We start from the raw sequence: 21,159 nt of genomic DNA on the forward strand, positions 1-21,159 counted from the left end.
TCAAGATGTGAATGTTTGTTCGATATTTGGTTGCGTTCTGACGGGTCGGTTACTATTCATGATCGACTCCGAATTTCATTTTTTTTAATTTTGGGTTATTCTGCCCTTTTACCTTGTTTACGCGCGTTTATAAGTTCCGGAACGCAATAGATCACTCTAAACTGTACCGTTAGTCCTGGCGAGAGCTGGGCAGGCAGTCCGCTAACCTCTTTGGTTCGCCTTAGGGGAAGGTGGGGCTATCACAGGTGGTATCAGAGCCTAGGTTTGAATTAGCCTGGTGTTATAGGAATGCTTGATTTGAGGGTTTATTGTTTATGGCCTTTAAGCTTATTTACGGTTAATTGTTCTTTTGGTGCAGGATGGACGGATCTAGTGGACCGAGTGATGGCCCTGCAGGCGAACGACCCCGTGTAGCGCTCCCAGTGATCCCGTACCAGATTCGGCCGAGAGGGGCCGTCTTGCGTTGGAGTCCGGCTAGTCGCCTTCGTCGGTGTGAGTGTCGCCACGCCTACGCCTACCCCAACACCTTAGTGTTGGCCGTGGCAGAGGAGCGGAAGGCGTTGGCAAAAGCTAACGCTAGGCTTGAGACTGAGGTGAAGCAGTTGAGGGCAGATAATGAGAAACAAGCCAAGCGAATCAAGGATTTAGAGTATGACGTGCTTGAGGTGGAGGATAGGGTGGATGACCTCTGCACCCAGCTTAGGGACACTCGTGAGCACGAGATGAAGAGAGCCCGAAAGGTGAAGGTTCGAGCTGCCTCGATCCTGAACCTCTGTACTGACGTGGTTGAGCGCGTGAGCGACGAGGACTCTTGTGCGGGGCCCGAGGCTAGGGTTGGATCTACCCTGTCGGGTGGGTCTACTAGCTCGTCGTCGGACTAGGTTACGACTCCTAGGTTTTCTTTTGGGATAGTTTTGTTCTGTATATAGGGATAGGGAAAGGGCCTTAGCTAATCTTTTTGTACGTTGGATTAACTACGTGTATATTTCTTTTGATGGGGCTTTTCCCTCGTGAATTGTCCATGTTTGTACTTGACTTGACTGTACTTGACTTGACTGGTTGTTTATATGTGTGTTGTTGCCTTGTTTGGAATGTATATATATGTTTTTAAAAGTGTTTGGGTTTTACTTACATGCATTGTTTTATATTGGTTTAGTACCATTGCCTAGATCATATAAAGTATGGAAGGAACACGTAGTGGACGTGGACGTGGGCGCGGAAATAGACAACCCACACCAGATAGGGGTATTGGGGAAACTTCTACGGGACCTAACCCTGACCCCAATGTGCAAATCGCTGCCGCTATGCAGCAAATGACTAACTTGCTAGCACAAGTGGTGCAGCAATAAGGCCAGAATACAAACCCTAATCCTGGAAACCCTGGTAACCACATTGAGAGCGAAGACAGAGCTCTCGAACGTTTTCAGAAGTTTGCTCCACCCAAATTCATTGGGGGACCTGATCCGGATGTTGCCGAGCGATGGCTCGAGAAAATGGTTGATATTTTTGCGGCTTTGCACTACACCGATGAACGGCAGGTGACTTTTGCTGTTTTCTAGTTCGAAGGGGCGGCCCGTTCTTGGTGGAACGTCATACGACAAAAATGGGAACGGGAACAAACGCCCAGGACTTGGGTGAATTTCATCCGGGAATTCAATGCGAAATTCTTCCCTCCTTTAGTTCAGGAAAGGAAGGAAGACAAGTTATCCGACTCCGCCAAGGAACTCAATCGGTGGCGGAATACGAGAACCAGTTCACCCGTTTGTCCAAATTTGCGCCTGAGCTGATCATGACTGAGCAACGGCGAATCAGGCGTTTCATTCAGGGCTTGAACGTCGAAATTCAAAAGGACCTCGGAGTGGCTCAAATCAATGCTTTTAGCGAGGTCGTAGAAAAGGCCCAAAGGGTAGAGAGTGCTCGATTGCAAGTCCGGAACTTCCAGGCGAAGAAGCTGGGCTTTCTTGGAAGCAGTTCTGGACAAGGAGACAAAGGTACTCCCTCCAAGTTTGGACGCGGAGCTGGAGGTGGGCGACAGTCAGGTTCCGGCAGAGGGGCTCAGTCTAGGGGTAGCCCAGCCGGGAGAGGCCAAGGTGGAAACTTCCAGAGGGGCTCAGGTTCGGCGTCTCGTGGACCTTGCGGGTACTGCGGAAAGCTGAATCACTCTGAAGACAATTGCTGGAAGAAGGGAGGCAAATGTCTGCGTTGCGGAAGCGTAGACCACCAGCTTGCTACCTGCCCACTCATAACGCAAGAAGGAAGGGGAACTCAAACCGTGCCGAAGACCAATACGGGATTGAATAAGGGGAATGATGCGAAACCTAAAGTGCCAGCTCGAGTCTATTCCTTAGAACCTCGACAGGTCCCAGATTCCTCAGAGGTCGTAGAAGGTACGATCCCTATTTTCCACCATTTTGCCAAAGTTTTAATTGATCCTGGTGCCACCCATTCCTTTGTTAATCCTGATTTCATGTGTGGCATCGATATAAAACCTGCTAGTTTACCATACGGCCTAGAAGTTAGTACACCTACGGGGAATCAACGCTTGGTTACTAGTATGGTTTATAGGGATTGTGAAGTGTGGGTAGGAGAGAAAAGATTGTTAGGGGATTTGATAAGTCTGGTCATTAAGGGGTATGATGTGATTTTGGGTATGGATTGGTTAGCCAAGTATAATGCCCAACTGGATTGTAAAACGAAAGTGGTGGAATTCCGTATCCCTGGTGAGGCAACCATAAGGTTGGATATAAGGGGTAGGTTAGCCTCATCTACTTTGATTTCGGGCATTCGAGCTGGGAAATTGCTAAGCAGAGGAGCGCAAGGATTTTTGGCCTTTTTGATTAATACCCCCACGGATAAGTTGAAAGTGGAGGATGTGCCCATAGTGAAGGAATTTCCGGACGTGTTTCCTGATGAATTAGTAGCCTTACCTCCAGAAAGAGAAATTGAATTCAAAATAGACCTGCTACCGGGAGCCTCACCCATCTCAAAAACACCATACCGAATGGCTCCTGCCGAGCTCAAGGAGCTAAAGTTGCAATTACAGGACCTTCTGGGGCGGGGATTCATTCAAGAGAGTGGGTCTCCTTGGGGAGCTCCTGTACTGTTTGTAAAGAAAAAAGATGGTGGTTTGAGGATGTGTATTGATTATCGGGGCCTGAATAATATTACAATTAAAAATAAGTATCCACTGCCCCATATCGATGAGCTATTTGATCAGTTGCAAGGAGCGGTGATCTTCTCGAAACTGGACCTCCGCCAAGGGTACTACCAGTTACTAATCAGGAAGGAGGATATTCCGAAGACCGCCTTCAACTCGAGATATGGGCATTACGAGTTTGCAGTGATGCCCTTTAGACTAACCAATGCTCCTGCCGCCTTCATGGACCTAATGCATAGGGTTTTTAAGCCCTACCTGGATCGATTTGTAGTAGTCTTCATCGATGACATCCTGGTCTATTCCAAAACCCGTGAAGAGCATGAGCAACACTTGAAGATTGTCTTGCAAACCCTGAGAGACCATCAACTGTATGCCAAGTTCAGCAAGTGCGAATTTTGGCTGGAGAAAATTGCTTTTCTGGGGCATGTAATTTCTCAAGAGGGTATTTCAGTCGACCCGGCAAAAGTAGAGGCTGTGACTAATTGGAAGAGGCCAGAAACTCCCACAGAGGTCCACAGCTTTCTAGGACTAGCTGGATATTACCGGCGTTTTATCAAGGACTTCTCCAAACTAGCCGGTCCTTTAACCGATTTGACGAAGAAACATGGTCGGTTCTTATGGAACGCCCGAAGTGAGACAAGTTTTCAGGAATTAAAGAAAAGATTGACCATGGCTCCAGTTCTAGTCTTACCAAACAGGGTGGACGGATATGCTGTGAACACTGATGCATCCCGAGAAGGCCTGGGTTGTGTATTATTGCAAAACCGAAATGTGATCTCTTTTGCCTCGAGGAAGTTAAAACCCCACGAGCAAAATTACCCGACCCACGATCTGGAGCTAGCTGCAGTTGTTTTTGCTCTGAAGAAGTGGAGGCACTACTTATATGGAGTAACTTTCGAGGTTTACTCCGATCATAAAAGCCTGAGGTATCTTTTCTTACAGAAGGAATTAAACATGAGGCAGCGACGGTGGATGGAATTTCTAGAGGATTACGACTGTACCATCAACTACCATCCGGGAAAAGCAAACGTGGTGGCCGATGCCCTAAGTCGCAAATCTCAGGTCGCGAGTCTAATGATCAAAGAATGGGAATTGTTAGACTCCGTGTGTGAATGGAAACCTTGCCCTGGGAGCCATAAGGTGATTTTTGGCAATATTAAAGTGACTTCCACTCTCTTGGAGAGAATTAAAGAAGCTCAAAAAGAAGATGAACTGGTGCAGAAATGGGGAGAGAAAGTGGGAAAAGGAGAAACCACTGATTTCAATTTTGGTCCTGAGGGTATTTTAAAATACCGAAACCGAATAGTGGTGCCGAAGGATGAATCGTTGAAAACGGAGATTCTAGAGGAAGCCCGTCGATCCAAGTATAAAATCCATCCGGGTAGTAACAAGATGTATCAAGACCTGAAAGGAAATTATTGGTGGGACAATATGAAGAAGAAAATTGCTCTGTACGTGCAAAAATGTTTCGTTTGCCAACAAGTTAAAGCGGAGCATCAAAAACCATTGGGCTTGTTACAGCCCCTTGAGATACCCGAGTGGAAGTGGGAAAACATCACTATGGACTTTGTTTCAGGTTTGCCGCGAACGCAGCGAGGATACGATGCCGTTTGGGTGATCGTCGATCGATTAACCAAGTCGGCCCATTTCTTGCCGGTGAACATGAAGTATTCCATGGACAAGTTGGCTCAACTATACATGAACGAGATCGTAAGGCTACACGGCGTTCCAGTCAATATCGTCTCTGATCGAGATCCACGTTTCGTATCTCGATTTTGGCAAAAGTTCCAGGAGACTCTAGGGACGAAACTCAACTTGAGCACAACCTATCACCCTCAGACGGATGGACAGTCAGAGCGAACTATCCAAACTCTCGAGGACATGCTACGAACTTGCATTCTGGATTTTGGAGGCAACTAGGGCCAACACATGACCTTAGTAGAGTTTGCATACAACAATAGCTACCATTCGTCGATTCAAATGGCTCCATACGAAGCACTATATGGACGGAAATGCCGATCACCGATCTACTGGGACGAAGTTGGCGAGAGGAAGGCATTAGATCCAACCACTATTTCATGGATGGAAGAGGCTCGAGAAAAGGTCAGGTTGATACGGCAACGACTCCAAACTGCTCAAAGCCGACAAAAGCGCTACGCAGACAACCGAAGAAAAGACTTGGACTTCGAAGTTGGAGACCGTGTTTTCCTCAAGGTTACACCGTTACGGAGTGTCACGGCGGGTAGAGGAAAGAAATTGCAACCAAGGTTCGTCGGACCTTACAAGATCTTACAGAGGATAGGTGCGGTAGCGTATAGACTAGAACTGCCGTCAAGTCTCTCGAGAATCCATGACGTATTTCATGTCTCAATGCTCAAGAAGTACTATCCCGACCCATCCCATATCTTACAACCGGAGGAGATCGAAGTAGACGAATCGCTTGCTTACGAAGAAAAACCTGTCCAAGTGCTTGACCGAAAAGTCAAAGAACTAAGAAACAAGCAGATTCCATTGGTGAAGATACTGTGGAGAAACCATGGGGTAGAGGAAGCTACCTGGGAAGTGGAAGAGGAGATGCGAACGAAATACCCTAACCTTTTCGTGAATTAAGGTGAGAAATTTCGAGGGTGAAATTCTTTTAAGGGGGAGAGAGTGTGAGAACCCGTATTTTTCATTTTCTAGGTTTTATATTTTTCATGGCTTGTTTTCTGCATTTTCGTGCTTAGGAAAAATTTCTAGATATTTTTAATGAACAGATATAGTTTTTAGATGATTTTTCTAATATCGAATAGGTTTTGAGAAATTAATAGCGTATACAGGACGTGGGAACCACTAGTGCGGAAAGTTCGGAAAAATTCGGCCAATTAGGTTAAGTTTCGGATACTGGGTTAAATTTATCGGGTGCTAAGAGATAATTAGAGGTTACTATGTGGATTGATGTGAGAGGGAACAAAAAGATAGAAATGCATTAAATGAGGTGACAAGTGTCACCATGTGATTGGATTGAGTTGTCCACAACTATTCACCTTTTTACTATTTGACCAAATAAATCAAAAAAATACCAAAAATTCACCATTTTCTTCTCTTCCTTGGCCGACCTCTTCAAGCTCCAAAAGCAAGAAAACTCTTCAAGTTTTTAGCTTCCATCTTGCTCAAATTCAACTAATCAACCACTTAACCTTGTTTTTGTTCCATAGAAATCATTAAGTGAGTGTTGGTGAGTTGTTGTGTGAAGTTTTTTGGAAAGTTAAGGTGACCAATAGCTCTCTCTCTCTTGCTTTAAGGTAAGTTGTGAAGAACCACCCTCCTCCCTTAATTGATGCTTAAATCATGCTTAGTGGTAGTATGAGATGCAAGTTTATGGATTATTTCTTGATTTGTGGTTGAAATGATGAAGTTTTATTATTTTTGGGGATTTTTCTGTTTTAATATAAGCATGATTGTGTGGCTATCTATGATGATTAGAAATGGTATATAATGACTCTAGGATGTGGAAAAAGTGATTAATTGCAACCAATTTCTGGTTGGGAAGAAATTTCAGAAAACTAGGGTTCTTGAGGGAGCATTCTGTCTGAAATTTTAGGTCCTAGTTAGAGGCAAAATTGGCCTTGGCTTAAAACATAAAAGTTGTAGGGAATGACATTTTAGAGGTGCCTACAAAATTTCAGGTCAATCGGAGTAGTGTAGAATGAGAAAAGTCAAAATTACTATTGCTGTTCTGGTTTTATCCGAATGTAAGAATTGCGCCTGTAATCGGTTGTTTTGGCTGGAATTGCTTCCGAATTGGTTGTTGAGGCCTTCTGATGAAATTTATCCCTGTTTCTTAGCTTTCAGCTGGTTTTGGAATTTCTGGATTTGGACTTGTAGAGCCTGAGTTATGATGTTTCCTCTAGAATGCGTTTTGGTGAATCTGTTTTACATTTTTGATGTAGTATCTTACATTTTTGACCTGTTTACACTCAAAACTGGGTTGAGTGACCTTCTGTGATGTTGTAGCCCTATCTTTTAGCTTCGAAATGATGGGTCTTGCACCCTCATCCGATAATCGTAGTGAAATTGGTGCCATTACCGCAAAACGAGGACAAAAACTATTTTTTTTTCAGGGCCAAAGCTAGTTACATTTCCGAAATTTCTGGTTTCCTTAATGTTTGTATATGCTTATGGAACCCTATTGGGATCATGTTTGGCCTTGGTTTATGACTCGTTATCGAGTCTCATTGTATTTGTTTGCATGTTTTAGGACGTGACCGTGGTGCACAACGTTCTTTTGACGGAAGTGCATGGAACCACATTTGCGAGCTTGGTGAGTGTACTACTCACTTGTGTGTTATTATATGTCTTTGATACTTGAACTTGAGATGTTGAATGTGAATTGATTGAAGTGAGAGTGTACTTTATCACTCTCACTTATTGTTTAGCATGTTATTGGAAAGTTATTGGAATGTTATATAAAATGAAATACATGACTTGGTGTCGTTTGGACGAGTCTCCAACAACTACAATTGTTATCCGTGAGCTCAACCCCATTGGTAATTGATTGAATCGAGCTGGCGAGGGATTGGTCGTGCCAATTAATATGCCTTGGGGCAATGTTATATGGAATCTTGTAGTATGAGAGACTCTCGATTCCGGTTTACTCGAGTAATACCACAATGCAAGTGTTTGGATTTCGGGCCCGGTTGGGGAATGTTAGGTGGAAGGAATGGAAGTAAAGTGGAGTCTACGGTTGGTTATTGTTGAACATTGACGGAGAGTCAATGACGTTCGATCAAGAAATGTAAACGAGGAAAAGGGCTCTTGAGAGCCATCTGTATCCTTTTATCACCATATTTGATGTGTGCATTTGCTTATTCACTATATTGAATGAAAGCTCGATGCTTATATTGTGAGAACCCGTATTTCCCTAATATTTTTCCTAGGGTTTTCCCCCTTAATTGCATGTTTTCTGCATTTTCTGGCTTAGGAATATTTTTTTGGTGGATTTTATGAATAATTATAGTTTTTAGATAATTTTTCTAGTATTGGAGAGTTTTTAGAAAATTAAGAATATATATTGGACGTGGGACCCACTAGTGCGAAAAGTTCGGAAAAATTCGGCCAATAAGGTTAAGTTTCGGATACTGTGTGAAATTTATCGGGTGTTAAGAGATAAGTAGAGAGTGGGATTTGATTGATGGGAGAGGAAAAAGAAAGATAAGAATGCATTTAAGAGGTGACAAGTGTCACTCTCTTATTGATTATACTTTATGATTTACTATTCATGTTTTTGACTTTTGACCAAAATGGTTAAATATCTTAAAAATTGCACAAAAATTACCATTTCTTACCTCCTCCATAGCCGGCCCTCTCTCTTGCCAAGAAGGAAGAAAACTTCTTCAAACTTCAAGCTTTCAACTAGCTCAAATCATCCAAACCAATTGCCTAAACTAGTTTCTACTCCATACAACCTTTCCATTTGGTGTTAGTGGTGAGTTTGGTGAAGTTTTTGGAAGAGCTAAGGTGGTCTACAACTCCTCTTCTCTTGTATACTAGGTAAGTGATGATTGAACATACTCCTACACCTAATGATGCTTAAGTTATGCTTAGTAGTGGCTAAAGTGATGATATTTGTGATTTATTTCTTGATTTGAAGTGATTTGGTGAAGTTTTTATATTTTTGAGGAATTTTCTGGTTTAATATGAATGTGATGTTGTGGTCATCTATGATGGTTGATAATAAGGGGGAAAGACTCTAGTAGGTGTGAATTAGTGATAATTGCAACCAATTTTGGGTTTGGATTGAATTGTGGAAAGTTAGGGTTTTATCACCCCTTATTCTGTCCGGTTTTGGATCATAGGGTTAAAGGACGAATTGGACTTTCCTTAAAACATAAAAGTTGTAGGTATTGATGTGTTTGAGGTGCCTGTAAAATTTCAGGTCATTTAGATTAGTGTAGAGGGAGATATGTCGATTTTACTGTGGCTGTTCTGGGTTGATCAGGATGGCAGAACTGCGTTTGTATTTGGCTATTTTGACTGGAATTACTTTGGATTTGGATGTTGGTGTCTTCTGATGAAATATAGAGGGATGTCTTAGCTACCATATGCCTTTGGAATCAATGCATTTGGACTTGTATAGACTGAGTTGGACTCATTACAGCATTATGTGATTTGCAAACCAGTTTTGGTAATTCTGGTTTCGTATTTTGCATATTTGACCTAGTTGTGCTAGGGTTTGGACTGAGTGGCCTTCTACATTGTTGTAGCCCTGTTTCTTAGCTTCGAAACGGTGGCTCTTACCCCCCCATCCGATAACCGTAGGGAATTTGGTGCCATTACCGCATATTGAGGTCAAATATGGTTTCTTTGTTAAGGCTTAAGCTAAAGCCATTTCTTAATTTCTGGTTACCAATGATGCTTATTTATGCATATAAACCCTATTGGGGGTTATGATTGGCATTGCTATATGACTCGTTATCGAGTCTCATTGCATTTGTTTACGTGTTCTAGGGCGTGACGGTGGTTCACGACGCACTTTTGATCACGGTGCATGAAATATCACTTTCTTGAGTGGTGAGTATACTACTCACTTAAATGTTACAATGTGGCTTTGTTATATGTGAAATTGATGCCTTGAAGGCTTATTTGGCTATTGGAAGTGATTGAGGTGAGGGTGTACTTGACCGCCCTCACCCCCTTGTGATTTCATTCATGACTGCTTACTGTTTTACTGAAATACTGCACATGCTATATGAGACATTGAATTACTGTCATGGAAAACTGATTTGGTGTCGTTTGGATGAATATCCAACGGCCTTACTATATCACTGAGCTCAACCCCGTTAGGTGGTCAATTGGATCGAGCCGGCGAGGGCTTGGTCGTGAAAATTGACATGCCACGGGGACTGTACTGGGGAACTTTGTAGTAATGAGACTCTTGGTTCCGGTATACTCGAGTATTACCAAAAGATACTGAATGGAGTGCGGGCCCGGTTGGGGTATGTTGGGTGGAAGGAATGGAAGTAAAGTGATGTCTACGGTTTGGTACTTTTAACATTGACGGAGGGTCAATGAGGTTGGATCAAGAATATAAGCAAGGAAATGGGCTCTTGAGAGCCGTCCGTATCCTTTTACTGATTTGATTTACTTCTTATTTGCATACTTGAACTGAATGCTTATACTTATGTGACCTTAGTTGCTATTGTGGTAGTAACTCACTGAGCTTTAGCTCACTCCGTTCCATTTGTTTTCCTTGCAGGAAAATGATCATTTTTGGAAGATCATACTTGTTGGTTGCCAAATTGAGCCATGTATATGTCTATTTTGAGTAGCTCTTCGCATGAAACCCTAAGGTGTATTGGGTTCATCTTTTGATTGGCAAACCGAACATTGTATAACCATGATGACTAGTTTTGGCATGCCAATTTGGTTGTAAATGTTGAATTTCAATGTATGTATATGTTGGATTGATGTATGGTTGAACTTCGGATTCTGGTGTGTCCGGCATTGTTCATCATCGGCGCATTTTCATTTTTATTTATTTTGTGATTTTGACTTGATTGCGCGCGTGGGTATGTTCTGGACCGTATTAGATCGACGTAAACTGATCCGTTAGTCCTGGCGAGAGCTGGGCAGGTAGTCCGCTAACCCCTTTGGTTCGCCTTAGGGCAAGGTGGGGCTGTCACAGGTGGTATCAGAGCCTAGGTTTGAATTAGCCTGGGTGCAATAGAAGTGATTTACTTGAGGGTTTCGTTGCTTATGCTTTTGAGTTTATTCATGTGATTTCCTTCCTTTGATATAGGATGGACGCGAGTGGTGACCCGAGTGACCGCCCGGCAGGAGATCGTCCTCGTAGCGGGCTACCGCCAATTAAGTATCAGATCAAGCAGAAGGGGGCCGTGGTGCGTTGGACCCCGGCCAGCCACCTCCGACGGTGTGAGTGCCGTGATACTTATGCCTACCCGAATGCCCTAGTTTTGGCGGTGGCAAAGGAGCGTGAGGAGCTTGCTAAGGATAACGCTAAGTTGGAAGCTGGGGTTGCTAAGCTGGAAACTGAGGTGACTCAGGTTAAGGCAACCAATGAGAAGCAAGCCGCACGTATCAAAGAGTTAGAGTATGACGTGCTTGAGGTCGAGGACCGAGTTGACGACCTCTGCGATCAGCTGAGGACTGCACGCGAGCGTGAGATTAAGCGAGCTCGCAAAGTCAGGGGTCGGCTGAGGCGATCCTTAATCTGTGTGACGATGGCCTTGAGGAGTCTAGCGATGAGGCCTCGTGTGCTGGGGCTGAGGCGGGGGAGGAGTCTACCCCGTCGCCTGGATCCCAGACCCCGGCAATTGACTAGGCCATGACTATTAGGCCTCTTTTGGATAGTTGGTGGTTTTGTATGTACATAGGGATAGGGATAGAGCCTTAGCTAACCGTTTTGGATGTAGGGTTAGCTGCGTGTAAATCTCTTTTGATAGGCCTATCCTCGGGAGGATCGTTTATGTTCGTACGTGCCTTGGCCGTACTTGACTTGACTGATTATATATATGTGTGTGGCTTGTATATATGTGCTTGTGATCATGTTTGAAATGTATAAATATGTGTTATTGTGAAAGTTTTGCGTGTTACTTATATGTCTTGTTACTACTTTGGTTTAGTACTCTTGCCTAGACCAAGAAAAACCTATGGAAGGAACACGAAGTGGTCGGGGACGTGGGCGCGGATCTAGACAACCCACACCGGTTACGGGTACGGGGGAAACCTCTACTGGACCCAATCCTGAACCCCAAATAGACCCCAATGTGCAAATAGCTGCTGCTATGCAGCAAATGACTAACCTACTCGCACAAGTAGTGCAACAATAGGGCCAAAACCCAAACCCTAACCCCAGGAACCCTGGTAACCACGTCGAGAGCGAAGATAGAGCCCTCGAACGTTTTCAAAAGTTTTTCCCGCCAAAGTTTGTTAGGGGACCCGACCCTGACGTTGCTGAGAAATGGCTTGAGAAAATGGTTGATATATTCGCGGCCCTACACTACCCTGACGAACGGCAGGTCACTTTTGTTGTGTTCCAGCTTGAGGGCGCGGCTCGTTCCTGGTGGAACGTAATTAGACAGAAATGGGAAAGGGAGCAGACACCCAGGACTTGGGTGAACTTCATTAGAGAGTTTAATGCAAAGTTTTTCCCTCCTCTAGTCCAGGAGAGGAAGGAGGACGAGTTTATTAGGCTCCGTCAAAGGGCTCAAACTGTGGCGGAATATGAGAGCCAATTCACCCGCCTGTCTAAGTTCGCACCTGAGCTAATCATGACTGAGCAACGACGGATTAGGCGCTTTATCCAGGGGTTGAACGTTGAGATTCAGAAAGACCTCGCGGTGGCTCAGATCACTGCGTTTAGCGAGGCTGTGGAAAAGGCCCAGCGAGTTGAAAGTGCGCGGTTGCAGGTCCGAAACTTCCAGGCGAAGAAGCGTGGCTTTCCTGGGAGTACTTCCGGACAGGGTGAGAAGAGCACTCCCTCTAAATTTGGACGAGGAACGGGAGGTGGTCGACAATCTGGTTCAGGCAGAGGTACTCCATTCAGGGGTGGCCAAGCTGGGCGAGGACCGAGGGGAAATGCTCAGAGTGGCTCGGCTTCAGCATCTCGCGGTCCCTGCGGGCATTGCGGGAAGTCAAACCACAACGAAGATAACTGCTGGAGGAAACAGGGTAAATGTCTGCGTTGTGGAAGCGCAGACCACCAATTGGCTACTTGCCCGGTCCTGAAACAAGATGGAAAAGGAAGCCAACTGGCGCCGAGGACCAATACTGGACCAGCCAAGGGAGATGGGTCCAAACCTAAAGTGCCAGCTAGGGTGTACTCTATAGAGCCCCATCAGGTCCCAGAGTCTTCGGAGGTCGTAGAAGGTACGATCCCTATTTTCCACCGTTTTGCCAAAGTTTTAATTGATCCTGGTGCCACTCATTCGTTTGTCAACCCTGATTTCATGTGTGGCATCGATATAAAACCTGCTAGTTTACCATATGACCTAGAAGTTAGTACACCTACGGGGAATCAACGTTTGGTAACTAGTATGGTTTATAGGGATTGTGATGTATGGGTAGGTGAAAGGAGATTTTTAGGAGACCTGATTAGCTTGTCCATTAAGGGGTACGATGTGATTCTGGGTATGGACTGGCTAGCCAAATATAACGCCCAACTGGATTGTAAAACGAAAATAGTAGAATTTCGCATTCCTGGCGAGGCAACCTTAAGGTTAGATATAAGGGGTAGGTTAGCCTCATCTGCTTTAATTTCGGGCATCCGAGCTAGGAAACTGATAAGTAGAGGGGCGCAAGGATTTTTGGCCTTTTTGATTAACACTCCTACGGATAAATTAAAGGTGGAAGACGTGACCGTAGTGAGGGAATTTTCGGATGTATTTCCTGATGAGTTAGTAGCCTTACCTCCGGAAAGGGAGATAGAATTCCGAATAGACCTGTTACCTGGAACTTCACCTATCTCAAAAACCCCTTACCGAATGGCGCCTGCAGAACTTAAGGAGCTTAAGCTGCAATTACAAGATCTTTTGGAGCGGGGATTCATTCACGAGAGTGGGTCTCCTTGGGGGGCTCCTGTCCCATTTGTGAAGAAAAATGACGGAACCTTGAGGATGTGCATTGACTACCGGGGGCTGAACAACGTTACGATCAAGAATAAATATCCACTGCCCCACATCGACGAGTTGTTCGACCAGCTGCAAGGAGCAGTGGTCTTTTCGAAGTTGGACCTCAGACAAGGATACTACCAGTTGTTAATAAGGAAGGAGGACATTCCGAAAACTGCCTTCAACTCGAGATATGGGCATTACGAGTTCGCCGTTATGCCCTTTGGACTGACCAATGCTCCCGCCGCCTTCATGGACCTAATGCATAGGGTTTTTAAACCCTATCTGGACCGATTTGTCGTTGTGTTCATTGACGACATTTTGGTCTACTCTAAGACACGCGAGGAGCATGAGGAGCATTTGAGAGTGGTGTTGCAGACATTAAAGGAACATAGGTTGTACGCCAAGTTTAGTAAGTGCGAGTTCTGGTTGGAGAAAGTAGCATTCCTAGGGCACGTGATCTCCCACGAAGGCATTTCAGTGGATCCGGCGAAGGTAGAGGCCGTGACAAATTGGAAGAGGCCAGAAAATTCCACGGAAATTCGTAGCTTTCTAGGGCTAGCTGGGTACTACCGACGTTTCATTAAAGATTTCTCCAAACTAGCAGGACCTTTAACTGACCTGACGAAGAAGCATGGTCAATTTATCTGGAACATCCGATGCGAAACAAGTTTTCAGGAACTAAAGAGAAGATTGACCATGGCTCCGGTGCTAGTTTTACCAAATGGGGTGGACGGGTTTGCGGTGTATGCCGACGCGTCGCGAGAAGGCCTGGGGTGCGTATTGATGCAGAACCGGAATGTGATTTCTTTCGCCTCTAGGAAATTGAAGCTTCACGAGCAGAACTACCCGACTCACGATCTGGAACTAGCCGCAGTTGTCTTTGCACTGAAAAAGTGGAGGCATTACCTATATGGGGTGACCTTCGAAGTGTATTCGGATCACAAAAGTCTTAGGTACCTTTTCTCTCAGAAGGAACTGAATATGAGGCAACGACGGTGGATGGAATTCCTGGAAGATTACGACTGCACAATCAATTACTATCCGGGAAAGGCAAATGTGGTAGCAGATGCTTTGAGTCGTAAGGTGCAAGTAGCAGGATTGATGATTAAGGAGTGGGATTTATTAGAATCCGTGTGCGAATGGAGACCCTGTCTTGGGAGCCATAAGGTGATATTTAGCAATGTTAGGGTGACCTCCACTCTACTGGAACGCATTAAAGAGGCGCAAAGCGAAGATTTGATGGTACGGAAGTGGAGAGAGAAAGTGGAAAAGGGAGAAACTTCGGACTTCAATTTGAGTCCTGAGGGCATTTTGAAATATCGAAACCGAATCGTGGTACCGAAGGAAGAGTCAATGAAAATGGAGATTCTGGAGGAAGCCCATCGGTCCAAGTATACAATCCATCCGGGCAGCAGCAAGATGTATCAAGACCTAAAAGGGACTTATTGGTGGGACAATATGAAGAAGGAAATTGCTCAGTACGTGCAGAAATGTCTCATTTGCCAACAAGTGAAAGCAGAGCATCAAAAACCGTCGGGTCTGTTACAACCCTTGGAGATACCCGAGTGGAAATGGGAAAACATCACAATGGACTTCGTTTCAGGTTTACCAAGGACGCAAAGAGGACATGATGCCGTTTGGGTGATCGTTGATCGATTAACCAAATCGGCCCATTTCTTGCCGGTGAACATGAAGTATTCAATGGATAAGTTGGCTCGACTGTACATGGACGAGATAGTAAGACTACACGGTGTTCCTGTGAGAATCGTCTCCGATCGGGATCCACGGTTTGTATCCCGGTTTTGGCAGAAGTTTCAAGAAACCTTGGGGACGAAACTCAATTTGAGCACGACCTATCATCCTCAGATGGATGGCCAGTCAGAACGGACGATTCAAACTCTCGAGGACATGCTACGAACGTGCATTCTAGACTTTGGAGGCAACTGGGGTCAGCACATGACCTTGGTAGAGTTTGCGTACAATAATAGCTTCCATTCGTCGATTCAAATGGCTCCGTACGAAGCCCTATACGGACGCAAGTGCCGGTCGCCGATTTACTGGGACGAAGTTGGTGAAAAGAAAACTCTAGACCCAGCAACTATTCCATGGATGGAAGAGGGTCAGGAGAAGGTCAAGTTGATACGGCAACGAATCCAAACAGCTCAAAGTCGACAAAAGAGCTACGTGGATAACCGAAGAAAGGACTTGGAGTTTGAAGTTGGAGACCACGTATTTCTCAAGATCACACCCTTACGAAGTATCACGGCAGGCAAAGGAAAGAAACTTCAACCGCGGTACGTCGGACCCTACAAGATCCTTCAGAGGGTTGGAGCGGTCGCGTATCGATTGGAACTGCCATCCAGTCTCTCTCGAATCCACGATGTGTTTCACGTCTCAATGCTAAAGAAGTATCATCCTGACCCATCCCATGTATTACAACCAGAGGATATCGAAGTGGACGAATCGCTTGCCTATGAAGAGAAACCGGTCCAAGTGCTCGATCGGAGGGTCAAAGAGCTCAGAAACAAGCGGATTCCGCTAGTGAAAGTACTATGGAGGAACCATGGGGTAGAGGAAGCTACCTGGGAAGTGGAAGAGGAAATGCGAAAGAAGTATCCAAACATTTTCGGGAAGTAAGGTGAGAAATTTCGAGGACGAAATTCTTTTAAGGGGGAGAGAGTGTGAGAACCCGTATTTCCCTAATATTTTTCCTAGGGTTTTCCCCCTTAATTGCATGTTTTCTGCATTTTCTGGATTAGGAATATTTTTTTGGTGGATTTTATGAATAATTATAGTTTTTAGATAATTTTTCTAGTATTGGAGAGTTTTTAGAAAATTAAGAATATATATTGGACATGGGACCCACTAGTGCGAAAAGTTCGGAAAAATTCGGCCAATAAGGTTAAGTTTCGGATACTGTGTGAAATTTATCGGGTGTTAAGAGATAAGTAGAGAGTGGGATTTGATTGATGGGAGAGGAAAAAGAAAGATAAGAATGCATTTAAGAGGTGACAAGTGTCACTCTCTTATTGGTTATACTTTATGATTTACTATTCATGTTTTTGACTTTTGACCAAAATGGTTAAATATCTTAAAAATTGCACAAAAATTACCATTTCTTACCTCCTCCATAGCCAGCCCTCTCTCTTGCCAAGAAGGAAGAAAACTTCTTCAAACTTCAAGCTTTCAACTAGCTCAAATCATCCAAACCAATTGCCTAAACTAGTTTCTACTCCATACAACCTTTCCATTTGGTGTTAGTGGTGAGTTTGGTGAAGTTTTTGGAAGAGCTAAGGTGGTCTACAACTCCTCTTCTCTTGTATACTAGGTAAGTGATGATTGAACATACTCCTACACCTAATGATGCTTAAGTTATGCTTAGTAGTGGCTAAAGTGATGATATTTGTGATTTATTTCTTGATTTGAAGTGATTTGGTGAAGTTTTTATATTTTTGAGGAATTTTCTGGTTTAATATGAATGTGATGTTGTGGTCATCTATGATGGTCGATAATGAGGGGGAAAGACTCTAGTAGGTGTGAATTAGTGATAATTGCAACCAATTTTGGGTTTGGATTGAATTGTGGAAAGTTAGGGTTTTATCACCCCTTATTCTGTCCGGTTTTGGATCATAGGGTTAGAGGCCGAATTGGACTTTCCTTAAAACATGAAAGTTGTAGGTATTGATGTGTTTGAGGTGCCTGTAAAATTTCAGGTCATTTGGATTAGTGTAGAGGGAGATATGTCGATTTTACTGTGGCTGTTCTGGGTTGATCAGGATGGCAGAACTGCGTTTGTATTTGGCTATTTTGACTGGAATTACTTTGGATTTGGATGTTGGTGTCTTCTGATGAAATATAGAGGGATGTCTTAGCTACCATATGCCTTTGGAATCAATTCATTTGGACTTGTATAGACTGAGTTGGACTCATTACAGCATTATGTGATTTGCAAACCTGTTTTGGTAATTCTGGTTTCGTATTTTACATATTTGACCTAGTTGTGCTAGGGTTTGGACTGAGTGGCCTTCTACATTGTTGTAGCCCTGTTTCTTAGCTTCGAAACGGTGGCTCTTACCCCCCCATCCGATAACCGTAGTGAATTTGGTGCCATTACCGCATATTGAGGTCAAATATGGTTTCTTTGTTAAGGCTTAAGCTAAAGCCATTTCTTAATTTCTGGTTACCAATGATGCTTATTTATGCATATAAACCCTATTGGGGGTTATGATTGGCATTGCTATATGACTCGTTATCGAGTCTCATTGCATTTGTTTACGTGTTCTAGGGCATGACGGTGGTTCACGACGCACTTTTAATCACGGTGCATGAAATATCACTTTCTTGAGTGGTGAGTATACTACTCACTTAAATGTTACAATGTGGCTTTGTTATATGTGAAATTGATGCCTTGAAGGCTTATTTGGCTATTGGAAGTGATTGAGATGAGGGTGTACTTGACCGCCCTCACCCCCTTGTGATTTCATTCATGACTGCTTACTGTTTTACTGAAATACTGCACATGCTATATGAGACATTGAATTACTGTCATGGAAAACTGATTTGGTGTCGTTTGGATGAATATCCAACGGCCTTACTATATCACTGAGCTCAACCCCGTTAGGTGGTCAATTGGATCGAGCCGGCGAGGGCTTGGTCGTGAAAATTGACATGCCACGGGGACTGTACTGGGGAACTTTGTAGTAATGAGACTCTTGGTTCCGGTATACTCGAGTATTACCAAAAGATACTGAATGGAGTGCGGGCCCGGTTGGGGTATGTTGGGTGGAAGGAATGGAAGTAAAGTGATGTCTACGGTTTGGTACTTTTAACATTGACGGAGGGTCAATGAGGTTGGATCAAGAATATAAGCAAGGAAATGGGCTCTTGAGAGCCGTCCGTATCCTTTTACTGATTTGATTTACTTCTTATTTGCATACTTGAACTGAATGGTTATGCTTATGTGACCTTAGTTGCCATTGTGGTAGTAACTCACTGAGCTTTAGCTCACTCCGTTCCATTTGTTTTCCTTACAGGAAAATGATCATTTTTGGAAGATCATACTTGTTGGTTGCCAAATTGAGCCATGTATATGTCTATTTTGAGTAGCTCTTCGCATGAAACCCTAAGGTGTATTGGGTTCATCTTTTGATTGGCAAACCGAACATTGTATAACCATGATGACTAGTTTTGGCATGCTAATTTGGTTGTAAATGTTGAATTTCAATGTATGTATATGTTGGATTGATGTATGGTTGAACTTCGGATTCTGGTGTGTCCGGCATTGTTCATCATCGGCGCGTTTTCATTTTTATTTATTTTGTGATTTTGACTTGATTGCGCGCGTGGGTATGTTCTGGACCGTATTAGATTGACGTAAACTGATCCGTTAGTCCTGGCGAGAGCTGGGCAGGCAGTCCGCTAACCCCTTTGGTTCGCCTTAGGGGAAGGTGGGGCTGTCACATATATGCAATTGGTTGCGTAAGTGATAGTATCTCACTGGGCAATTAGCTCACACCGTTCCTTTTGTTTTCCTTACAGGAATATGACTCTTTTTGGAATGAATCTTGATAGATGGTTGCCGAATGAACTAGATGTATATTTTTTTTGTATGGTATATGAAGTGAAACCCTAAATGTATTTTTAGGGCCGTTTTCACTTTCAATTTGGCAAACCGTATATATATTCACTTTTGACAACTTTTATATGTCACTTTGGATTGTATTTGGTAAAGTTCAAGATGTGAATGTTTGTTCGATATTTGGTTGCGTTCTGACGGGTCGGTTACTATTCATGACCGACTCCGAATTTTATTTTTTTTATTTTGGGTTATTCTGCCCTTTTGCCTTGTTTACGCGCGTTTATAAGCTCCGGAATGCAATAGATCGCTCTAAACTGTACCGTTAGTCCTGGCGAGAGTTGGGCAGGCAGTCCACTAACCTCTTTGGTTCGCCTTAGGGGAAGGTGGGGCTGTCACATTTTTCCCTCTCTCTTTTCTTTTCTTTTCCCCCGAAAGGTAATTTAGTAAATAAACACAGTAAATTGACCAAAGTAACAAATTCTAGCATTCCAAATACACAAATAAACATATACGCACATAACACGCCATATCAATGAGACAGATAATCAATTACACAAATACATATCAAATTGGATAGATAACCATGTACACACACGTATACTAACGTCATGTAGTAACAATATACGGGTAAATCAAAAAGAAAAGGTGAAGTCGTCCCAATCTCAATTAAATAACCCCGTCCGGTTTCTCACGTCACTTACTATCCAAACGAGATGTCCATTAACTTCTTATACTTATTACAGTCGGACAAAACCTGTTCATGTTCCCAAAATACAAGTCTTAAGCACTTACCATCACCTCAACTTTGGAGTACACAGGCACGAGAATCCGAAATAAGACAATTCACATCTCGAGCTGGCCAGTTGTCGCGCCCCATTTTTGATAAATAAATAAAATGGTTTAAAAAAATGTATTTTTGTGATTGAAAAAAATGAATTGTGATTTAAAAGAAAAGTGGGCCTAAATGGGGGTTTGAGAATGCGACGATTTGACCCAAAATTATAGTTTAAAAAGGGTTTTTGAAATAATAAAATTGGAGTCGCCACTTGGTAATGAGTTAAGGTGTACCAAGTCACCTAAAAAAATGAGTTTTTTAAAGGAAAAATAGGAAAAAGTAGTAAGAAACCCCTTTTAAACGACTCCTAGTCCACGTAAACCAACGAAAAAGGTTCGGGAGTCACATTTGACGAAGGGGAAGGCAAGGATAAAAATCCAAGGCACCCCTACGACCTAGCCAAGGCTAGTTGCGTGATTTAATCAAAGTTTTTCTTGTTTTAACCAAAGAATTTATTACATTTGGATGCACTACATGAATGCAAAAGAAAAGAAAAGAAAAAATGCAAACCTAAATTCTAAAATGTCTCTTGTAAGGTTTTTGGTCCCAACCACATGAATTGTGGCGGCCAATAAAGGAAAACCTTATAGAGGTCGATTAATGCAAATGATGGCTAAAGTACAAGTGTGCAAGTGTATAAAAAGGTGCACGTGTGAAATTGTATGAAAAATCCAAGTGTTTGTGTGCCAGTGTATGAAAAGGTGCATGTGTGAAATTGTATGAAAAATCCAAGTATTTGTGTGCAAGTGTATGAAATATAGTGATAAGTGCATATAGGTGTAATTAAGTGCACTTTTGTGAAGTAGAAATCAAAATGAACAATAAGGAAAGGAAAAGTGATGAGGAAATGTGAATTGAAAAATGAATAAGTAATAAAATGAGAATGAATGAACCTAAAGGAATGCATCAGGTCGGGTATGGGAATGACTCCTAACTTTTTCGACTTCGATTTTCCCTTTGATTAGAAAGCAAAACT

This window comes from Coffea arabica, chromosome 6c (genome assembly GCF_036785885.1).
Source record: "Coffea arabica cultivar ET-39 chromosome 6c, Coffea Arabica ET-39 HiFi, whole genome shotgun sequence".
Lineage (NCBI taxonomy): Eukaryota > Viridiplantae > Streptophyta > Magnoliopsida > Gentianales > Rubiaceae > Coffea > Coffea arabica.